Source organism: Myripristis murdjan, chromosome 13 (genome assembly GCF_902150065.1).
Source record: "Myripristis murdjan chromosome 13, fMyrMur1.1, whole genome shotgun sequence".
Lineage (NCBI taxonomy): Eukaryota > Metazoa > Chordata > Actinopteri > Holocentriformes > Holocentridae > Myripristis > Myripristis murdjan.
The window spans coordinates 1830198-1854986 of NC_043992.1; positions in this window are offsets into that span (position 1 = coordinate 1830198).

A 24789-nucleotide genomic window follows, 5' to 3' on the forward strand; every position below is an offset into this window, starting at 1 on the left:
TCTATACCAATCTCATGCCACCCAATGTGATACCATGAAACTGAATGGGAACGTTGGTCATGGGGCAAGACAACACTGAAAGGGGCCTGTCTTCTGATGTCAGCATTGTCTAAAGAGGGCGTGGTTTGGCTCAAAAGTAACTTCCTAATGTCAGCTTGGCAGAGAGATGTGCTGTACTGGGTGCCCCCTTGATCTATATTCTTGTTCTATGCAGCTTTCTTTCTTTCTATCAAGAATAAAGGCAACAAAAAGGAACGAAAAGCGAGATGAAGGTATTCAGTGGGAGGGATGGAGAGAGCCTCAGTCAGTGATGGAGACAGGGTGAGTTAGCTGATAGAGCTGCCGTGCATCGGTGCGACATTTCATGCAGAACTAATGGGAATGTGTTTAATTCAGCCAGAAGTAGCAGGGGTCGCATTAACAGCATCATCAGGCTAATGGGAGATTCACTGAATGAGCAAAAAAACTTGAGATTTATTATGTAGCTGTACCCATAAACACAGACGGCATGCACATAACATGATAACACGTGGACATAACATGCACTCAGGCTAATTGAAGGTCGGGAGAATAGATACATACATTTTTTTTAAATCACTATTATATTATTTTGTTGATTTCATTCCAACATTGACACTCTGTTAAGTACCATATGGTAATACAGCACAAAATAACAAGTAAAGATGTGTCTGTTGGTGATGTGGGAGAGCGGGTTCACTTGTATGCATGAACAGTTTTTGCCTCAGCACTCTTTTTCTTTTTTACACACAACTATTACTGTGCAGCACTTTGCATCTTATCCACTCATTTACTTGTTTCTCTTTGCATCTCTCCTGCTGGTGTTCCACAGCCTTGTAATGCTGCATGGAACAAGAGTTTGACCACTACTTTAAAATCTAAATTGCTTGAAAAATTTTTTTTTCAAAGATTGTAGAATGACCTCTTGATAAATCGTATGAGTCAGCCTACTATAACAACATTGTCTCCAATCCCAACCATGTTCTGGACAGTGAATATGTACCATCACATCAGAGACACAGGGTTCCACCTTTGAATAGAGTCAGATCATACAAATTGAATGAGTAGATTGGCCTGGGCCATGGCAAATCAGTGTTTCAGGGTGGTTCACCTCGCCATGGCAACAGCTATGAACATTCAAAAGTAATAAATCAGTTGTGAAAACTACTACTACTAGTACTAATAATGATAACAACAAAAATAATTATTAAAAAATGCTGGTTGTGAGAGGAACAAACTCCTCTGCTGACGCGGTGACATCAGCTGAATGTTTACAGCTGTTGCCTTGACAGGGTGAACCAGGGTGACACCCTCTGATTTGCTGTGAACCAAAGGCCTACAAAGGCCCACGCCGCTTCTTTCTAAGGGTCAGATTGAAACACTGTTTTTGTCAATCAAAGCTGAATGAGGAGCACAATCCCAGATGAAATGTACACCGAAGCTCCACTAAGTGTTGTCCTCTAATGTTATGTCAATGTACGCATCTTCATTTCTTGTCCTAATTTCTGTTTTGTTATGTGCTGTCACAAATGGAGCTGCTGTTGATGCCTGAAAAATCGCGGCCCTGGCTAACGATAAAGTGTAAATCAATCAATCAATGCTATATATATATATATCTCTGTTTGCATCTTTATTCATTCTCTTGTTACATCCATCTCTCCTATTCACCAGTGAGGACCACAAGATGATGATCAGAATGAAAAATGTATGAATATTCCCATTGGCTTGATGGTCTTTGTGTACGATGGCTGCACTGTGGGGAAGCTTCAAAGGGGGATCCGCTGTAGCTCCCGGGCACAGCGGGCCCCCCTCCAGACCCTGCAGGAGAAAGGGGAGGAAGGAAGAGATGGCAGAAGGAAGCACAGAACAAAGGAAAGGGCGATGGAAGGTGGTAGATGTGGGTTAATGAATGAAAGGTATGTGAAGGGTCAGAGGATTTTTATAGAAATGCTGGAAGGGGTGCAGTTGAGTTGTGGCCTTGGTCATGAGAGAGTAAGCCAGAGAGAGAGACTTCGCTGTTACCTCTCATCAATTAGTTTCCTCTCTTTGGATTAACGTGTTGATCAATGAAATCACAAACTTTGGTTGGAATTGAAGCCGTCAGACTCTTGGTTATTCCATTCCAATTCCATTTAACCATTCCACATGGTTAAATAAATAAAATAAAACTTTTTTTCCAGTCATTTCCTGGAATTGGTTCAGATAATATTCTCACCACTACAGAACTGCACCACAGATTGTGTGGAACAGGACTAACATTTTACACAATGTGGGGTGATACTTTGCTATTGTAAGAGAGAGTGGGGCCTTGAGAGAAATCTATTTCATCCAGATGTAAAACTTACCTTATTAGATTTGGAGAACAAGCTATGTAAGCAATTTCCCAGCATGTAGAGATCAAAGGAAGGTGTGTAAGGAAGGACTCCATCGTGTTCACACCAGATATGCCAGCATCTCTGGAGATCCTTGTGAAGAATCATCAAAAATGTGGGGTTCCTTAAGAAAATCAGCTGAAGTTCAAGAGGCTAGAAGCACTGACACACTTCAGAGAGGCTCGGATACCATCCATCAGATTGCCCATAGATGTAGAGTAACTTAAGGGCTTTCAAGAGCCTAATCAAGAAAGCACATGGTAACGGATATTACAAGTTATAGAATATTAAGGGTTCAAAACTTAAGACAATGAAAGGGACAACATGGCTGATTTTCTTGAGATTTTTCTGTCCATTCAGCAAAGGCAGATAAGGCATATATCTATCTATCTATCTATATATATATATCTATAGATATATATCTATATATATATAGATATATATATATCTAGATATATATCTAGATATATATCTATATATATATAGATATATATCTATAGATATATATATATAGATATAGATAGATAGATAGATAGATAGATAGATAGATAGATAGATATATGTATGTATAAACAACCTGTGCACATACAGGGTCAAATGAAAGGTCAGAGATCTGTCTGAACCAAGATAGAGATGTCATGATGTCATCTGGAGGAGTAAATGCTTCACTTTGAAAGGCGTTTAGATGCCAGGTAACTCAGTTTTTTCTGAACTCTTAATGATTCCATCATTGAGACAAAATTAATTTGTGTAACAAACAGATCGAATCCAAAGTGACAATGTGTCTGTCAGTGATTTACAACCCAGGCAAATGCATTGTGAGACCTGTCTTGTTGAACTGGTATTTATTCTCAGAGATATTGATTTGGAAGGGCCAAGTCCAAACTGTTGCAACGCTGAAAAAGTAAGCCACCTACCAGCAACAAGTATGTGAGGAAACCTTTATTGACACTGTGGTTCTTAATGTTTTTTGTTGAGCAGAGGAGGACACAGCGATCGTACCTTGGACCTGTTCCGCACCTCTGTCCTCCACACTGTTTCCCTCCACTGTAGAATCAACAACTGCGGTCATATTTTCACGGAGGCAACAGACTGAAGAATGGACAGAGTGTTTTTTTTTTATTGTTTTCACAGATTCTGTTACTGCACATGCCATTTTATATTCAAGCGCAATAAACAAATCTTTACAACAAGAGTCACATTTCCTTTTGAATTGCCCATCTTGTGAAATGAGTTAATCACACACGATAGTGACTGTGTTTTTCAGTGGACTCCTAGTTGATGTCCTAAGAACATGAGTCTGAGGATGTTTAGCAGATCAACTGAGGAAAAAGGTCGAACTGAAACTGAGGCCTATCTGCACAGCACAGCACAGGGATACAGTCCCAAGGGATGCTTGACCATAACTGCTGGAGATGCACCACAACCTATAAACATCAAGCAGTTAGAAACGGAATCCCCACCCCCCATCTCAAACACACACACACACACACACACACACACACACACACACACACACACACCATAGCCACATAACAACCCTTGCTGCATCTTTCTATGATGCTTTAATCTTGAGATATTAGCCAAAATGTGAATTTTGACCTTTCAGTGACCTTGACCATAGACATATATAGTCAAAAACTGAATTAGCTGTAGTATGACTTTTACTCAATATCATATCATCCAACCCATTCTAACCCCTTCAGACCCTGCGTCCATTGGAATGGACATGACATATTTCTGTCTCTAATTCAATAAATACTGGATAATTGAATGATGTCAGTAATGCTGGTTACTGGTTGGATCCTGATTATCCAATCAAAATCATTTCATGACTTTGAGCACGCTCTGAGAGAGTGACAGACATTGGACAAGACAAGCATGGCTGAGCGACTGCAGAGAGGGAGGAGTAAGCACTCATTTTCAATCAAAAAAATAAATTTATGTTCATGATGGCCAAACAAATTTTCTGCCTGCATAACTGTAACTGTTACAAGTGATAATATTTGAAGTAATTTTGAACATATATCATATGGTTAATTTACAGGATTTTTTCAAAGTCTGATGTCCAGTGCAATGGACATCAGGAGTTGGGCGAGTTTAGCCAACACACATATGTTTAGTGTCAGTATATAAAGAAACAAAATATCTATAAGCTTTCCATGGGTAAAGTATGGTGTCACAGTCTAATTATTCATGATTATACATTTTTAGATATATACATTTTTTGTACATAATGTTCTTGTAGAGTATCGAATTGAAGACTTTCATGAATGTCTTGTAAATGGAGAATTATCCAAACTTGACTACATGAATTCAGGAGATGAGGAGGATGACACCAGGACTGAGATAGGTGATAAGATTAGAAATTAAGAGTGTTTTTAATTCTTCATTTGTGTTTTTCATCAATAAGATCTAAATGGAATGCATAACAGTTCAAGAGCGAGAATACATAAAATGAGTAAATATGTGATTGTTTTGTAATTAGATTCAGAGAGGGACAGTGGAGAGGTTACATGCATACCAGAAGAACTTGATGTGGCAGAAGAGGTTGAGATAGAGGAGACAGACAGCATAGGGACAGAGGAGGACAGAGGACAGGAGGAGATGACAGTAACCAGTAAGGAATAAATCAAGTCTCATGACAGGCTGTTCAATACAATCATTGACACTTCCTTTGAGAATCCTCCAATTCATGAGGATCATCCCATTCCAAGTTAACGTGTTATCAGTTCATTAGCCTACTATAAAAACAACATACATCTACTACATACACTATACCCTCTCTCCCTCTCTTCCTGCAAGCTCCGGGCCTGGTGATGACCTCACTGCTGTTCCCTACCCATGCTGTGATACACCTATCGTGTTCATGTGCATGTTCAGAACTGTACAAAGACTCAAACATATGCAAACATCCAGTTCCAGATGTTTAGGTCATACCAGATTGATTACTATGTGGAAAAACTCAGCCTTATTGTTCTTAAGTTTTTATGACATTTTACACCCATTGTGTCGTGGCGTCCATTGTAATGGACATGAAAAAATACTATTAAAAACATGAGTTAGCAAAAATGTTTTTTTTTCACTTTGTTTTTATGTTGGAGAGGAGTCAGAATCAGTAAAAAAAAATTTTTTTTTGCCCAGCAGAAAAAATGCGGGTCTGAAGGGGCTAAGGCATTTGTATTCTTATTCATGACTGATTGTCTTTTACTTCAGATTTTTAGCCACATTTCCTACGTTTTACAGTTTTTTACGGTTGTTTACCTCAAAGAAATCATGAAGAATGTATTGGGTTTGTCAATATATTTTTGTCATCTAAATTATCCCATAACCATGCTCTCAAACAATATTTCTGAATAAAATTCATCACTATTTCTTAAAAAAGGGTTTTTACAAATGTGTTTTGAATTTATTATGGTAGTATGTAATAGACTGAAACAATGTACGATCATTGAAAGACTGTGTTAGTGATGTGAGAACAAAATAATACTTTTACCAATTTGTTTATGGTTTTGGCTGATATGTTTCATTTTGCAAACAAACTGGGGTGTTCTGCAAATTGGGTGTGGTGTTTGGTTCATTGTGTGAGGTGTTTAGAAAAAAGGAGCCCTGTTTTCAAAATTGTGTGTAAACAATTAAAAAAAAAACTGTAATGTAACGCACTATCTCTCATTTCTCTTGTTTATCCCCTTTTATTCTTCCTGTTGATGTTCTCAATTATTTATTTGTTTATCTATCAATGTGTATGTATGTGTATGTGTATGTATATGTATGTGTATACATATGCATGCAAATTTTATTTTATTTTATTCTTTTTATGTGAAGCACTTTGAGCTGCATTCTGTATGAAAGATGCTATACAAATAAAATGTATGATTATGATTATGATTATGATTATCCTTCAGTCATTACCAGTTGCTCCATACAATTTAATTTAACACACACACTAAATTTTGGAGGATCAAACAAACTCCAAAAAACCCAAACACACAGAAAAGCAAACACACAAAAAACCAAAGGGGAAAGTTGAAGTCTAGTTTGGACTGCTTATATGTCAGATCAGCAGTGTACCAAAATAGACCCAACCTCAGCACCCTCAGGTTGTGCAGCAGATGTGAAACCATGCAGTCCTGCTCCAGTTACGCTTCATCTGACTCCGTTAAACGCATCCCCAGACTTATAACGCCATGCTCCACACACTGAAGTGCAGCGGCTCTGTTGTTTAGACACAGATAACAGATTGTTCCTTTAAAAAGCCGACCGAGATGATCTGGATTGTGAACAAGCAAGCGGTGGTGTTTAACGGCTTTCTGCTGCGTGGGCAGGTTCGCCGGGCAGACAGAGAAAAGCGTGACCGTGGCGGCTACAGGTCTGCATTCACACTGAAATCCTCCTCCTCACTTCTACTATTTCCATTTTCCTGCTCTCTTTCTCTCTCTCTCTCTCCCTCTCTCCTTTCTGTTACTGTTTCTGTCTCTCCTGCTCTTTTTATTACCCTCTCCACTCCTCTGCTCGCTTGCCAGTCTCTCTCTCTACTCCTTTCATGCTTTTTAAATTATGTTTTTTTTCCCCTCTGCCCTCGTCTGTCTTTCTCCATTTTAAATTTCACTTCCTCTGCTCCCACTGTCCCAAATCTTAACATCTTCTCTATCTCTCTCCCCTTGCGTCTCAAGTTTCTCTCCCCTGCTCCTTCCTCCTCCTCCTCTCCATCTTTTTCCATTACTGTTCTCCCTCCTCTCCTCCTCAGTAGCCATTTCCATAGAAATTTTGTGCATATTGTTACTGCACTTTCAAAATGTGGACAGATGACAATGCTGATCAGTGTGCATTTTCATCGTTAGAATGCTTATTGATCGTTAGTAGTCTGGGGCAAAAGTACGTATTTAAAATATGAAATATCAGTTACTGTATTCTGTTACAATTCTGTTTAAATTGGTGGTATTCTGAATACAAATATCTTTAAAAATAGATAACTTAAGGCATTACTTTATTTGTTTTTGCCTTTTTTGATCGAAAATTCCTATGAGGCATGGGAACAGTTAGAAGAAAAAATGCACCAGTTTGTGTATACACACACACACACACACACACACACACACACACATATATGTATGTATATATATCGCTAATTAGCCACTCAGTGATAGTGTTCATTCAATCAGGTGCAGCTAGGAAGTGTTTGCGTGGCGAGAACAACTGTCAATCATCTGGAGCGACACGCCCATCAAGCATCTGGGAAGCGGCGTGATCCCTGTTGTCACATAGACAGCTCTGTGGACGCGTAGCTTCAGGAAGAGCCCAGTGGTGGTGGAGCTCTCCTGTTGTGTGAACGCGCCTGCCCGCTGTTTCATCCATAAACTCTTAACTACGTTCAGAGTGACCCAGACAAATGGGCAAATTTTATAAATAAAGTATTCCCAAAGTAATCCAAAGTATTTAGAATAGGTTACTTAACTTTAGAAATCTAATGGAATGTATTACAAATTACATTTTTGGGCATGCACTCAGTAATCTGTGGTGGAATACAGTTCAAAAGTAATCCTCCCAACACTGGTGATAGTGGCCCTCACTCAGCAGGACATGGCTGTGTTACCAGTGCACCACACACACTGAGCTCCCACCTGCTGCCACAGTGAAAGCATCCCTGCTATGTCTAATAAACTGTTTCCATCAGCCTTTATTGTATTGTATTTTCTCTTTGTCGACATGCCAAATAATCCACTTTTCTTTTCTTTTTTTTTTTTTTGGCAAAGTTTTTGCAAAATTTCAGTGTTTATGTTCAGGTTGGTCAAACACACACACACACACACACACACACAAAAAAACTGATGGAAAACCCACGTTCATCTGCTCCCTGCTTTCAAACTTTTCATCTGTATCCCACCTTTCCACTTCGTATTCCCTCTTCTTTTCCCTCCTCTCCATTCATGTTTCATTTTAACCCTTCCTTTCCTCCATCTATCATCATCTCCTGCGTCTCGTCTCCTCTCACTACAGTCTTCGTGTTTGCAAATTCTGTCCACTGATCATTCTGATAATCCCATCCAGAAGGCTTAAAGAGTCTGAGACTAAAAGGCACAACTGTTAGGACAGTAGTGGGAAAAACAGAGGAGGACAGGTCATCAGAGGACAAGGGAATGTGGGTGGAAAAAAAGAGGAGAGGGTATACTGGTACACTTGATGTTCCCAAATATCAATTAGACGTTTCATTATGTTTCAACACAGAGCCTTCATCAAGCACTTCTTATATCTATACACCTGACTAGTGTTGGGATTTGCACACATTTGGTCCGTTTTCTTGAAAAAAAAAAAAAGCGTCAAAAACAGGAGGTGATTAGTGGTTAGAAAAGGAGATGCAAGGGAATAAAAGGTGATCGTGATAAGAGAATTAAAGAGGGCAAAAAGGAGATAAGATGATAAGAGGAGAACAGAGATAACAAAGGAGAAGGGATAGCCCAAGATATCAGGGGAGAAACTCTCAACATGAGACAAAGGGAGAAGATTCAAGGAGAAAAGGCTTAATCCACTGAATTTACACGGTGTTTTTTTCAAAGCAAAATAAATACCTCTTCCATATCCTGAGGAAACAATAGCAAACAAATAAGAGTGCAATCAAAAGGGGCATCAGAGAAATAATAATTACAATAATGAACACATCTTAAACTGCTCACCCATGCAGCACTGCACACATGCAAATACACACATAAACATAAAAAGGCAAACACCTTAATCTGCTACCCATGTGGTCTTTGAACCTCAACAGAAAAACTACAGTGGGATTCTTATGTAGATACATATTTACCCTCTCATTACAGCCCCAAAGAGAAAAACACATAAACACAAAAAGCCCAACTAATCCAAAGTGTGCTCTGTGATAGTGAGCTGAATTCAAAATTAAACTCTAGGTGGTCAGTGGTCCTGCTAGTGAGGACTGTGTGCAGGGTTTTTTTTTTATCATTCTCAGCTGATGAGCTCATCAAATTAGACTTCAGTGTGTTGTTCTCTTCTGAATCAGCCCGAGTCACATTAATCTCTCTTTAAAGTCCAGGTGCTGATGATAATATTGTGATTCCAGGCAAAAAAAAGAGTATTTCATTGTTACTAAATCTAATAGTATATGTTAGTGGCCAGCTGAGCTAGTTGTTATGCGGCATTCATGTTCCAGGTTTTCTTTTCCTTGATTATTTAGCATTATGCTTTATTCATGTTCCGGGTTTCATCACACACCCCAGAATGTGTATAAATGGTTAACTGCCACACACCTGGGGTGTATTCAGCGTAGACGTACCGGTATGTAACGTCAAGCTAACAGAAACGATAAAGCTCTGAACAACTTGTTGCATTACACAAGCGTTGCAAGTATGGAAGCTGAGAGGGCCATTCTCCTCGCGATTGTAGCCGAACACCTGTCTGAGCAGGACATTACTTTACATGGATCATTAATTATAGGGGTACTGCAAGACATTCAATGTCCACTATGAAAAAAACGGTTATTGTTAAACATTGTTTCAAAGAATTGTACCATAGGCCTTCACAAATGAGTTTTAAGTTTTAAGTTGAATAAAAGTTGCCATATTATTGAGAAAAACAACAAACTATGTTTGATCTATCATCATATTTACCACATACATGTGCTTTTGCCTCTTCAAATGATGGGTAACATTTTAAACATAGGCTACACTGAAAGCCATAATGGAGCACTATTGTTTTAAATCACGGAGGCTTAAATACAGGCTGATGCTGATTGGATAACACCTGTGACACGCCCACAAAAAGGAGGAAAACTACCTCTGAGGCATGTTGCTCTCTGTTACAAAACGTTACAACCAAACACATCATTCAGTGAGACAACGTCACACAACGTTACGTATCGTAACGCCGCTGAATACACCCCTGTGTTTGCCACATTCACCTGGGTTGCCACACAGGAAGCAGGTTATGTTGAGCAAGGAGAGCAAAGAAACACAAGTAAGTTCTAATTTGTTTGTCATATCATTTTTGTTAGATTAAATAAAGTGTACATTCATGTGAAGTGTGTTTTTTTTTTTGTTTTTTTTTTTCTGTGCAGTTCAGTTCATGTACCTGTTTCCATTCACCACTTGTATGAGGAGAGTTTGCACCCTTGGTAGGCGAAGCGAGGTATGTGGCATTTGAAACACTAGTGTGTGTTTTTTGTTACATTCATATATTTCTGTGCATTAAGTTGTAGTTCAATTATGTGCAATATTGGAGGTTTATTGTTGACTGTGTAATAATGAAGTGTGTTTTTAAAGAAAATGTAAACTATTGAGATGAAATATATATACTAAGACCTTTTTAATATGTGAAAGTACTAATATTTTGTGTTTTTAGTTTCACGGTGCTTGAGATGGAATAAAAGTTTTGTACCAGTTGAACTCTATGCTGTCTTATTGATGCCAAGGGCTGCTACAGTATAAGAAAAACTATTTTTCAGAGTTTTTTCTTGTAAATTTACAACTTTAATCTCATAATTTTTATTCTTTCTTTGTCTTGCAAATTTGTGACTTTATAATTTCAGAATGTTCCATTATTTTCCTCATAAATGTGAGTTTTTCTTGTAAATTTACCACTTTAATTTCAGAGAATATCTGAGTTTTTCTTGTAAATTTATGACTTTAATCTTGAAAATTCAGATGTTTTTTCTCAGAATATTATATTGAAATCAGTTTAAAATTAGAGAGAGGAGCCTATGAAAACAGCCCGAGTGTGTACATTGAACACAGTATTTCCAAATATCTGTATGAAGAGTCAGAAAAAATTATTTTTCCATCACGACAGGACTACGTGAAGAAAGCACAAATAGAAATAGATGTAGGAATTTGACATTGGGCAAACACAGTAAAACTGCAATACCTCTTCTAGGATGTCAAGATCTATGATTATTGTCATGTGATTCTGCCCAAATTGAGTTGATTGGATGTCAGTGTTCCACATCATCTAAACTGGACTGCAGAGGCTTTTTAAATAAAAACCTCTGTTCATTGGAATGGACAGGGCATCTGGATGTCACCAGAAGGGAACTAGGGAAATGCGTTTTGATTTATTCCAATTCTCTTCTGAATTGATTTTCTGATGATACAGTCAGATTATAATACATCCTATTGATTTTGTACACAGAATATTCAACTCGAGAAGGTCTGAACATACTGCTTCCTTGACATACTTCAGAAATTGAGTTTTTTTAAATAAATGTGTTAAAATGATACAAAATATATATGCCATGTGTTTTAAAGCATCACTTTTTGTTGATATAGTGAAATAAATCATGTTTTTTGTTGAAAAAAGTCTCTTAAGATTTTACTGTAAGCTTTACAGTACTTGTTTTCCACATTCAGTTTCTCCATCCACTGGAATGGACAAAATAAATAAATAAATAAATAAATAAATCAAAGTATTGTGTATTTTTTTTCCCTTTCATTGCTAATGATTTATGAGTGCAGAGTACAAATCTACCATTATAATTTTGGTGTGTGTTTTGGGCATACGAGGCAACACTAAGTTGACAAAGCGTCATTTTGAATCAGAAAGAGAACATTATAAGGGATGGAAAATATGTGTGTACGTTCAGTCATGTAGGTCATGTTTATCCATGTAGGGGTGAATCAATCAACTGGAATATTTGTGGATTCTTTAAGATGTTTCACTTCTAATCCAAGAAGCTTCTTCAGTTCCGACAGACTGGTGGGGGGTCCCAGTCATTGAACCTGTGTGGGAACATTTTCCAAGTCGTTGAAGCTGCTCGAGTGTTGGTGCTGCTCCCTGTTGTGAAGACTGTTGTTAGCATTGGTGGAGTCCCCTGAGTCCAAGAGTGACATTGTTATGTTCATTCTTTTTTTCTTCACCTGCACTGTTGGTGTTCTTCCTGGATCTTGTGGCTGTTTTCACAAAGGTTAATGTAATAACGATGTCATCATATACGTCTCGGGAGTATCTGAGAAAGGAGAGAGGAGGATTTTTCAACAAATACCACATCCCGGTGTTTTTCAAACCCAGCGACATGTCAAAACAGAAACTGGTCCACTCTGAAACACAGACCGAAACACAAAGAGTAACCTGTATGCAGTCCAATGCAGCAAGGAATGGAAACCAAACAACCACTAAACAAACACATGGCTCAACACAAAAGGTCCAAGTCCTCAGGTCAGGACTCAGCAGTTTACCTGCACCTGAAAGAAAAGGGTCTCTCCTTCAAAGACCACAATGTCCACATCTAGGATAGAGAGGACAGATGGTTCAAAAGAGGAGTGAAGGAAGTGATCTACACTACTCACAAAAAGTTAGGGATATTCGGCTTTCGGGTGAAATTTCAGGATGAACCTAAAATGCATTATAACCTTTACAGGTGAGCTTAATGTGACCTTCTGTAAACTTTTGAATGCACATGTCCAACTGTTCAGTGTTTCAGTACTTTTTGCACAAGTTGCTGTTCTCTAACAAGGAGTTTAACGGCAAAATTCACATCAGGTGTTTGATCCATGAATCGACCAATAAATTTCCTGGTTCAATTAGAATTGGTATTTAAACAGTCCTCCTCATTATGCTGTTCACATTTTGACATCATGAGACCAAGACGACACCTAACAATTGATCAGCAGCACCTCGCCATTGCGAGGCTTCAAACAGGATGTTCTCAGACGGAAGTGGCCACTGAGCTTAGAGTGTCACAGAGTGTCATCAGCAGGTTGCAACAGAGATACAGAGAGACTGGAAGAGTCACAGAAAGGCATAGAAGTGGACATCCTTTGGCCACATCCCACACTGATGACCGCTTCATTGTGAACAGTGCCCTACGGAACCGGATGATGAATGCCACTCAACTCCAGGCACGTTTAAAGGAGGTGAGAGGCACCCAAGTGTCACGTCAGACCATTCGAAACCGTTTACATCAGCATGGTCTGCGTGCTAGACGACCTGCAAGGGTACCTGACCACACCACCAGGCACAGGTGTCATCGTCTTGCATGGGCCAGGGAGCATTTACGCTGGACGAGGGACCAGTGGGCCTCAGTGCTGTTCTCTGATGAAAGCCGATTCATGTTGAGCAGAAATGATGGCCGCCAACGATGTTGGAGACGTCAAGGAGAGCCCTATGCATCAGCCACTGTTGTCACCAGACGAGCCTTTGGTGGTGGTGGTGTTACAGTGTGGGCAGGTGTGTCTAGTCAGTACAGAACTGCCCTACACTTTGTGAATGGTACAGTGACAAGCCCATACTACCTGAATAACATCATTAATCCAGTCATTGTGCCCCTGCATGAACAACACAGGCCTAATTTCATCTTCATGGACGACAATGCTCCAGCTCATCGAGGTCGCATCATTAGGGAACGGCTGCTGGAGACTGGGGTACCTCAAATGGAGTGGCCTGCACTTTCTCCAGACCTGAATCCCATAGAAAACCTATGGGATCAGCTGTGTCGCCGTGTAGAGGCTCGGAGCTCTGTACCCCAGAGCCTCAATGTCCTGAGGGCCACCCTTCAAGAAGAGTGGGATGCCATGCCTCAGCAGACAATAAGTCGACTTGTGAACAGCATGAGACGTCGTTGTCAAGCTGTAATTGATGCTCAAGGGCACATGACAAGTTATTGAGACATTGACATTTTTTGTTGTGGTATATCCACCACTGTTGTTGGCTTTTGTTTCAAGAAATTGTTTGAGATGAGGAAATCACCAGTGCATGCTTCTACTTAAATGCCCTACTTTCATGATATAATATCACTGTAGCGTGAACTTTTGACATTTTCCGTAAATTTCACCCGAAAGCCAAATATCCCTAACTTTTTGTGAGTAGTGTATGTCAAGACAGAGAAAGCATCTCTCATCAGAGGAGGATGTCTCAGACACCATCTATCTCCATCTTACAACACCATCCCGTCATCCCTTCCCACGAGGTTGAACCGTTCACCCTTGACCTCTTGTGACTCCAACAACCACCATTCACTCCTGGAGTCAGAAGACCATAACCACTGCTGTTCACTCCTGCACTCCAGGGACTCCGCCAATACTAAGAACAGGCATCACAACAGGCAGGAGCACTAACTATTCAGTAGTGTCAATGTCCTGGAGAATGACCCACAGGTTAAATATCAGGAACTCCCCACCAGTCTGTCAGAGCTGACCAAGCTTCTTGAAGGAGAAGTGAAATGTCTTCAAGAATCTACAAATAGTCCAGCTGATCTCAATTTAACCCATGTGGATTGGATTTAGTTTGGATATTAGCCTGCCTAAACCACGCTAAAAACTTCAGGAGGGATGGAGTGAGAAGTGGGGTTTTTTTTTGGACTGTAGATTTGTGGACTTGTTGCTGCTCTACAGGAAGAGAAATATCACATGGTGCACATTTAACCAAATCGTTTCAGCTGCCAGACCATAACAAAGCTGTTTTTATTCCATTTAACTTGCTACTCTGATTTTGTTTCTGTTGTTCTCTGCATGAAAAAGTATGGGCTGTTGGATTCTAACTATTTGGAAAAGAGACAGCACCAACAAGCTTTCACAAAAATGCACAGCAGGTGACTGGAACAACCATCTATCATGAGCTAAACTGTCCAAAAGCCATATGATGCAGCATGAGAGCGCCAAAGCAGCAACTGTTACAGTTTTTCTCGATTGCTAAAACACAAAAACTGGTTCCTGTAGCACAAAAACCCAAAGCTTTTTGTCATTATAGTATGTAGAGTAAAGGCCCATCTTTCATTCCAATACACACAGTACTGTGTTTGAAGTAAAATGTGTGTTTTTGACTCCTGTAGAGAAGCTTTGAGATGGATGCCATGGCTGACCCTCATGAGTACATCTTTATCGATGAAGCAGGCTTCAATCTGACAAAAAAGCGCAAAAGGGGCCGCAACATCATTGGACACCGAGTAATCACACAAGTTCCAGGCCAGAGGGGAGGCAGCATCACCATGTGTGCAGCTATTAGCAATCGTGGCATCCTCCACTGCCATGCCATACTGGGTCCACAAGGGGATATTTCCTACGCTGCCTGGCAAGAGCAGACATAATGTGTGATGTTGACGAAATACTATGGCCTGACCCTGACCTGAGACCAGATCATGCTAATGCTGTTGTCGATGCTGATGCTGATGAACCTGTATATGTGCTGAATATGGAAATACTGTGAATAAAACCTATTGTAGACATTTTGGTGGCAGTGTTTTGAATGAATCCCTCCAGTGTGTAACAAACACTCATGTAGTGTGTGTTCTGACAGCTTGTGTGTGTTGTCTGAGGGTAAAAACTAATTGGGACCCAGAAGTTGGATGTTTGTACCGTTGGGTGTGAGTTTTTAGAATTGTGTGTGAAGATGGTGAGTTGTTCCAGGAATTGTGTCTAAGCAATTGAGAAAAACTGTAATTTATTAAAATACTGTCAAACATATCACCAGTCATGGACAGAACTCTATTACTTGAGTCAAAGTTAGAGTATATTACTCCACTGCAGGCGAAAGTTGCGCAATCATATTTTACTTGGGTTAAAGTACCGAAGTACCTGCTTTTAAAAGTATTCAAAAGTACATTTATGGCATTACTATTTAGTGCTGTATCAACACATAGCTGCGTTGTTTCAATCAATGCATTTACACAACCTGGTAACTCTCTGAAACCACCTGATAAATGTCCTGACTTGCACGAGCTTTGCGAACAGAATGTGACAGTATGTGATGTGGCCCTTGTGGAGGGGCCAGGGGTAGTGTGACTGGCAGACACTTCCCATACATACTGTAGTCACACAATCCACTTAGGCCTTGTTCCCACCTGGAATTAACAATGGTCCTGAGAAATCTGAACACAAGCTGACACCTCTAAGTACAGGTGCATACAGCAGCGATGTGTCCTCAATGTGCCTCAATGAGTTATCAGATTTCAGGACGCATCGCAGCTGGCCTGGGATGCTTGTGTCCACATTGCATCATAGGTATTACAGTTTTTCTCAGTTGCTAAAACACTAAACTCCATTCTCTGAACCAAATTTTCAGTGGCCTAAACTCATTTTTTCCAATCAAACACTCTTTGGGCCAAACCTTAAACACTGTTCAGGAACTTGGACACAATTTGCAAAACTCATCTGCTCTTTTTTGCCAAACCCTAAACACATTCTCAGCCACTAAACACATTTCACACTGTCATACACTCGTGTTGCAAAACTGTAAAGACTGACAGCTAAATGTGAACACAACTCCTCACAGCTGTCACCTTTTACTCACAACAACTCAAAACTGAACACATACATTTCTAATGATGTGATCAGACCAGTTGGGCAGGATAAAGGTCAGTTCAGAGTGCACAGGTGGCATCCATCTACAATGGACAGAAACACACAGTAAGGCAGAGGAGGAAGACTACGTATGAGAGGTGGGGGACGAGGAAGAGGCCAAGGAAAACCAAGAACTATCATCACTGATAAAATCTGGGCAACTATTGTTCACCATGTCCTCGTTCATGGGATGACAATGAGGGAAGCAGGACAAATAGTCCAACCCAGTTTGAGTAAATATTGTCTGTGACATGGATGAAGTCCTCTGGCCGGACCCCCAACAAAGACATGATGTTGGAGAATGAATCTCAGTGACTTTGATTGTGCAGTAATGTGCTTTTCATTTAGTTTTATTTTTTGTTATGAAAGTGCTGAATGTAGTCTAGATATTGCTAGATATTGACTACAATATTATTTTGCTAAATGCATTTACAATAAACGTTTTCTGTTAACTACAAGACCTGGATGCTGTGTCCTAAATTATTTGATGTAGTGTCTGACGAAGGCTCTGTGGTGACTGTATTATTTCTTGCTGTGTGTATGATCTGAACACACTGTTTGCTTTTGGACACAGGACTGAACTGGTTTTGAGGTGATAGTTTGATTTTGATAGAAAAGTCTGGGGTTTTGTGAATGTAGTTTGAGTTTTTGGATTTGTGCTTAAGGTTTTGAAAAAATGGGTGGAGGTTTCAAGAAATGTGATTTAGCAATTGGGAAAAACTGTAACAGATGTGTCTCAGGACGCACTGAATGACCTGACATCCTGTCTTGTCCAGCCCAACACCCTCGACACCAGCTAGACCATCACTTTTTCGATAGAGAAAATCTCCTGGCTGACTCTGGCCAGAAGCTGAACTGTCAGCTGATGGATCAAATGCAAACTGAAGTGCAAGTCAACTATAAAGTGGCTGGATAATGCATAAAACTCCCCTTAATAAGACATAAGCTCCCCTAATAATATGATGCAAGACATTTTGGGGAGTCTCTAAAATATGTACTGACAATATACAGGGATTTTTGTTACTATAGGAATACTACAGAAATGGTACAGGCCGCTGAGCGGTCCACGTTGCAGTTACTACAGGAATACCACAGAAATATTACAAGGATACAAGGATACAAGGATACAAGGAAGTTTATTTGTCATTATACAACAGGTTGAATAATGAAATTAAAGTGTGGTTACAGGTTGATTTATCCACCTAAGCGAGAACCCTCTCAGACCTGCTGGAATATTTAAATAATCGCAGCCTGAATGTGATCAGGTCGAGCTGTAACTGATGTGAAATTTGTCTTCAGTGATTGACAGGGCGTTAAAATGAGGCTGGAGTGAGCGAAGATGTCTCCTTTTGTTAAATACCTGCTGCCTGTTGAATGCCATTTTATTTTTATCTTTTGCGTGGAAGGAGGACTAGCAAAGTCTCTCTCTCTCTCTCTCTCTCTCTCTCTCTCTCTCTCTGTCTCTCTCAAAAGTGAAATTTGTTCACAAGTGGGCATGTGAGATGCATTTGGAGACACGTTATTGCCAGGTCTGTATGGACGGACTGACAGACATACACTTTCTGTGCACAACATGTCGTCTGCATTTCAGACTTTGTGTTCATATTCTTGAAATTCTGAGGTTAAATAAATACTCCCCGTGTGTCCTGTTTGTAATTACCAGCAGGCCATATTCACAGTAAACCGGACGTGAGGTCATGGCTTTACTCACGGCTACTGATGCTGCCTTGTCCCTCACATGAACACAAACAAATCAAGAAAATAAAATCCAAAACATGATAACAGACCGCAGACTGGGTTCTAAAAATGAATAAATGATATTATTTTTGAAAACGTATTATTATATGAAAAAGTATTATTTGTATTTTGGACTGGCAGAGACATTCTGCTTAGAGAGAGAGAGAGAGAGAGAGAGAGAGAGAGAGAGAGAGAGAGAGAGAGAGAGAGAGCTTCTTATTGCTATGGATTTCTTGGCCTTAGGGAAAACAGACTTCAATATCTCTCTCTCATTTTTTGCAATACATATATATGTCCAAATGTTAAACACACACACACACACACACACACACACACACACACACACATACATACATACATACATACATACAAACAGTCAAGAGGTCAGTGAAGTATACAGGATGTTAGTAGCTAATATGTTTGTCCCTCTGGGTCTGTCAGAGGTGGGGTCTCATGAAAGCCTGTGGACATACAACCATAAACACTCTCTCTCTCTCTCTCTCTCTCTCTCTCTCTCTCTCTCTCGCCCTCTCTCTCTCTCTCTCTCTCTCTCTCTCTCTCCCTCCCTGTCTCTCTCTCTCTCTTCTAAACCTGATCTGAGCATTTTAATTAGTGTTGAGGTTGAGATTTAAGGCCGAATTATGGTTCTGCGGACACTTGACGTTTTTTTCTGCAGACCTACTTAGACCCTGTGGCGTATGGTCGCTGCTCTTCCTGTTGTGGTGCTGGCAGCGCCATTTTTAAAAGGAGCAGCAGCAGATCCAGATCCAGCATGATCCAAACTTTCCAAACAATTTGAAATCAACCGACGAGTCAAGATGCCATCACAACAGCAGTTCTTTTAAAAATGACGCTGCAGGCACAACAACAGGATGTGACTCCAGAGGGGCGAAATGCCGGAAATGATGTAGTTCGGCGGACCAATCATAGCTCTTGTTGTCAGTGGGGGCCCTGCATTGGGGGCTACGTGGGGTCTGCATAGTTAAAGATTTTCGGAGGTGTGCAGCAAGGCTCTGCGGCAGTCGCACAACCTCCGTAAGCTTCGCACAACCCCCGTACGCTCCGCTTACGCAGAAGCATAATCTGAACTTTAGACTTGCTACAGTGATGCAATGCAAGCCTGAACAGCACTGAGCGGTGGTCAAAACAGAGCTCCATACCAGTCACCATCTGTTTGTCCGACATGGCCTCCATGGCACCGTGCCGCATTCTTACAAAAAGCGCATGGTACAGCGCCATGGAGACCATATTGCGAAAACAGATGATGATTGGTATGGAGCTCTATTATAACCACCGTTCAGTGTCGCTTTTGATGATTGGTTTGAAATTTGTTTTTCAGTTTCAGTTTTAAAAAAAAGCTGTTTCAGGTGCCATTTACACGACAACGATTTTCACAAAAACGGTAAACTTTTGTCGTGGTTTGGCCTTTCATTTACACAACGGCATTTTAGGTGCTTGAAAACGCAAACTTTTGAAACGGGGTTCCAGAGTGGAATTTTTTGATAACGCCGCTCTCCCCGCCGCCGTGTAAACTGGCAATACGCAATTCATGTGAAAACGATGACGTCATGGCCCCAGTTCGTGCGTGACTATGACGTTTTCAGCCAGGCGCCAACAGGAAAACAACAACAATGGTGGACTATCGAGCTGTTTGTGCACAGGCGCGCGGTGCTACTCTGTGGTGTTACACTGCAAAGTTACACTGCCACCTACTGGCCTGGCATGCACACTACAGAGTTTTCAGTTGTTTTTGCGGATCCGTGTGAACGAGGATCGTTCTCACAGCGTTATCATATAAACATGGAACTTTTTAAAAACGCAAAGGAATGAGTTTTCCATTTTCATCAGAACTGTTGTCGTGTAAACAGGGCCTCAGTTGCAAACGAATGGCCCGCTTTTCTAAGAGTTAAAGGACTGTATAATTGTACACTGTTTAAACTGTTGATTTGACCATTTCTGTGCGATAATTTATACCTGTCAGATGGTAGGATGGCAATTCAACAGTGTAATATCCCTGTGTATATAAGGTTTATATGGGTATACTGTTTATATATGCTTAATTTCCAATTTCTGTATTCACTCTAATATTGTATAGGATTAAGGCACATATTGCATACACAACTTATACAGAATGCACTTAATAAAAAAAAAAAATACTTATGCACATGTTTTATATTTCATATTTCTTTGTATTTCTTATAATTTAATTCCTCTTGAGAATTTGAACAACTGCAGCTGACCCAATTTCCCCTCAAGGATCAATAAAGTATTTCTGGTTCTTATTTCTGATTCTTCTTTAATTAAACCTGTTCTTTCAGAATAAACCTGGAGCAGCAGAAAATGGCACCACACAGCCAGCAGAAGGATACCTGACCAACATGGTTCAAAAGAACAAAAAGAAAATGGACGGATAGACTGGTGGGGGGAAATGGCGGTGAGAAAGACGTTAAAACAGATGTTATTGTAGCAAATGAGGTGTGTATATGATAGATAGATAGATAGATAGATAGATAGATAGATAGATAGATTTACTTTATTGATCCCAAACTGGGAAATTCCCAACATGCAATGCAAATGCATTATTTTAAAGTTCCTCAAAAACTCCCAAAACACCCTGTATCTGCTGACTCCAAGCAGACACACACACGTTGAAAATGATGAGTCCTTTTCAAGAGTCTTTCCTGAACAGAGATCAATTGCAGAACAGTCGGGTCAAAATTAGACAAAACATCCTCCCTGCTGTGTAGAAAAACGCCCCTGAGAAACATTTGATACATCAGAACACAGGCATTGATATCTTTACACTGTTCAGTGACAACCCAGACAGTCTAATCATTGATGTTTTTTTTTTTTTTTTTTTTTTTTTTTGGAGGAATTAAATATTTGCAGGTCCGATGCATTTCCCAGCAGACTGGTGGCAGGATGCTTTGTGCTACCCAGTGTGGTGCAATAGGAGAACAGAGCGTCTGGTCTGCCTGCCTTTTTACTTTTTTTTTTTTTTTGTTCTGAAATATTTGTTTCTCCCATAAGTCAACACAAAAACAATGCTTACCTTTTACTGCAGTCAATATTCTTCCGTCCTATTTCCGTGGAATTTTGACTTAGTAGTATAGTATTCACATTTGTCCAACACCCTGCCAAGTATTTCATGGTTATTTAAACAGACAGCAACAAGTGACTTGTGCAGCTGGCAATGGAGTCTGCAGCACCACCAGCAAAAACAACAAAAAGTGCACCCAGTTGGGAACTTAACTTAAACTTGGTGCCCCTTTATCCAAGAGAATGGGCCTGAATGGATGACGTGTGTTGAAGTTTGCACGGATGGTGCCAGGGTTATGACAGATCACCACTGCGGAGTAGCAGCCCAGATTCACGGGGTGGCACCTGAGATGCGTTGGACACCCTGAAGACGATGTCCAATGTGTTGAAGTCTGTGTTGGAGTAAGGTGAAAAATGGTGAACTTTCAGGCCTGACTATTGCGTTCTTGTCTCTGTGATGAAATGGGTAGTGAGCATGTCCCAACTCCTGCTTCATACAGAGGTAGTTATCAAGAGGCAGGGTGCTAATGAGGCTTTTCGAGTTGATGATATCAGATGTTTTTGAAGATACTGTATGGCTGAGTCAGCTGACATATTTGCCGGATATTTTCTCCCGTTTGAGCAAACGGTACTACAGGGATTCTCCGTCAACGTTTTTGACATGCAGGACAAAATCAGCGCAATTCTGAAAATGATGGTGCTGTTCAAAATCAAATCAAGACAGGTGATGTTTCAGCTTTCCCCGCTTTGGAGACTTTCCCGTCTCATAATGATTTGCAAGTCGATGGTGGGGTCAGGGACAACATTGTTGCACACCTCGTCTCCCTCAGACAGCAGTTCAGGCTGTGTTCCCCAATGAAGCCCACAGTGAACAACTGGATGAGAAACCCATTCAGCATCGAAACCTCTGAAATGCCTCAGGATTTTACTGTTTGTGAGCAGGATAGTGTAATGTAACTGTCTTGTAATGAAATATTAAAGTCTAGTTTCAAAAAACAGTCGCTGTTGGACTTTTGGATCCAGCAACACAGGGACTGCCCTGTGCTTTCGGTTAAGGCCATGTGCTTCCTCCTTCCTTTTTCAACAACATATTTGTGTGAGAAGTCCTTCTCTTCAATCGATGTCATTAAGATGCAATACAGAAGCAGGATGGATGCCGAGCCAGACCTGAGACTCAAGTTGACCTCGATTAAGCCAGACATCACAGGCAGGCGCACCCTTCTCATTAGGTATATGTAAGTTATCAGTACTCACCAACACGCTGGTCAGCTCTTAACATCTGTGAGTGGTTCATTGCTTCTGTTATGCCTGCTATATTGCTACAGGTTATTTTTCTAAGTAGAGGAGTGTTGACAGTAAACATACCTTGGTCAAAGCAGGACTGAAAGATTGTTTTTAGCCTAAAAATGTTCAAACAGGTGTATTTTTGGTCCCAAGTGGAATATTGACTTGTCAGGATGGTGACAGTGATGACGCAGTAGGTCTGTTGTTCATACTGACAGAATGTTACAATGTGAATGTTCATTCTTGCTATGAATTTTTGATCTTCTGGTGTGAGATGTGTGATGTTTCACATCTTTGCTGCTGGAAACTTGCAACCCTAACTTTCTTTGAAGAAACAACACTTATGGCTCTGTCAGAGTGCATTTTCTTTTCAGCAAATGCAACTGCCTACTATGTGTGTATTTGTAAATGAATGAAATACAGCTGCGTGTGTATGCGAGAGACAGAGGTGCTGCACCATGCAGTGTAAGAGAATTGTTAGAGTTTAAGTGCTTGTTATAGTGAAACCCCTTTCTGTGGCTGTGGCTGACAACAGTTAACAATAAATAATCCTCATTAGGAGTAAACATATCTTCTGTGTTAACTGTCTGTAGCTAATAGGGTAGGCCTACACTACGGTATTTTAATGTTGGTTAATAGGAGTACTTTGAGAGCTTAAAATTTTCTCAGGTGGTACACAGTGTAAAATGTTTGAGAACCACTGCATTATGCCAAAGTGTAAAGACAAAGTAGCAAGAGGCTACTTGTATTTTTGTGTGGGTCTATGGCAACATTTTGCTATCACTTATGTATTTTTTTTTCTTTAAAACTTTCAGCTTCCTGATTACTATATCCACATTTATTTATTTATTTATTACTTTTTTTCTTTAATTTAAAAATTAGAAGTTAGGAGTGTTTTTGTGGGCCTGTCCATCATAATAACCACTGGGGCATTGATGCTGCTCCTCTGTATTAATTGAACAGATGAGCAGCAGAAATAAACTCTCTGGTAGATTATTCATTCAAGGCCTCATTTTCCTGGGTGTCCTGTGTCGTGCATCATTTAAAGCCATCTGTAAGACTGTCTTCACTGCTTAAGGTTTGTTTACGCCATATGGTGAAACAATGGACTGACAGAGAGGATGATTTCCTTTGTGAAGATGTTCAGATGATTGTTTGACAGCAAACTGTGTGCCAGAGAGAGACAGAGAGACGGTGAGTTGGGACAGAGATATAGGCAGACAACAGATGGATACATAGATTATCAGAGGGGGGAAAATTGAGCATCATAATACAGCATTAAGAAAGATCAGCATGGCAAAAAGTAGATAAATAACTAAGCGATGAGCACTTTCAAAATCTGCATCCTGCCAACTCTCCATTCACTTGTAAATGTTTTCATTTGTGTGTGTGTGTGTGTGTGTGTGTAATATTGACATCATCACTTGGCCAAAAGTCATTTATTTGTTCACAAGACCACATCGTCAGATATTTTCAATCAGTTTCCTGGCTGTCAAAACTGACACAAATCAAATGCAGACATCATCATCATCATCATCATCATCATCATCATCATCAAACACACTCCTCGCTGACTTTGTTTACATGCATAAAACAATCAATTTTTTGCCCTTATTCTGAAAAAGACAGTATGCTTACTAAGCTGTGTACATGGCTAGTAAAAATAAATATTCCACATATATTCCCTTTTATATGCAGTCGTGCACATTCAGTTGTTCGAGCATGTGCACACAGTCTCCCTTTGTCATTCATTCAACCACACTATTGAAAAGATGCATTACTGAAAAGACGCACAGTATGTATGTGTTGTGTACATAACCAAAGAACACGCCTATAACCTGAATATCAACATATCCCATGTTTTAATCAGAAAATGCTACGTTCAGAAAAAGGCCTCATTAGGAATATTCAAATGTAATATGCCATTTACATGACCTGTATCAAATCTGTAATATTACTGTATTCTGAATGATAGTGGAAAGTTAGTGGGTATGCAGATGTGCCGATTGAAACGTCGGGGAGACACAACAGACCACAGGATCTCTCTATCAGGATGCTTT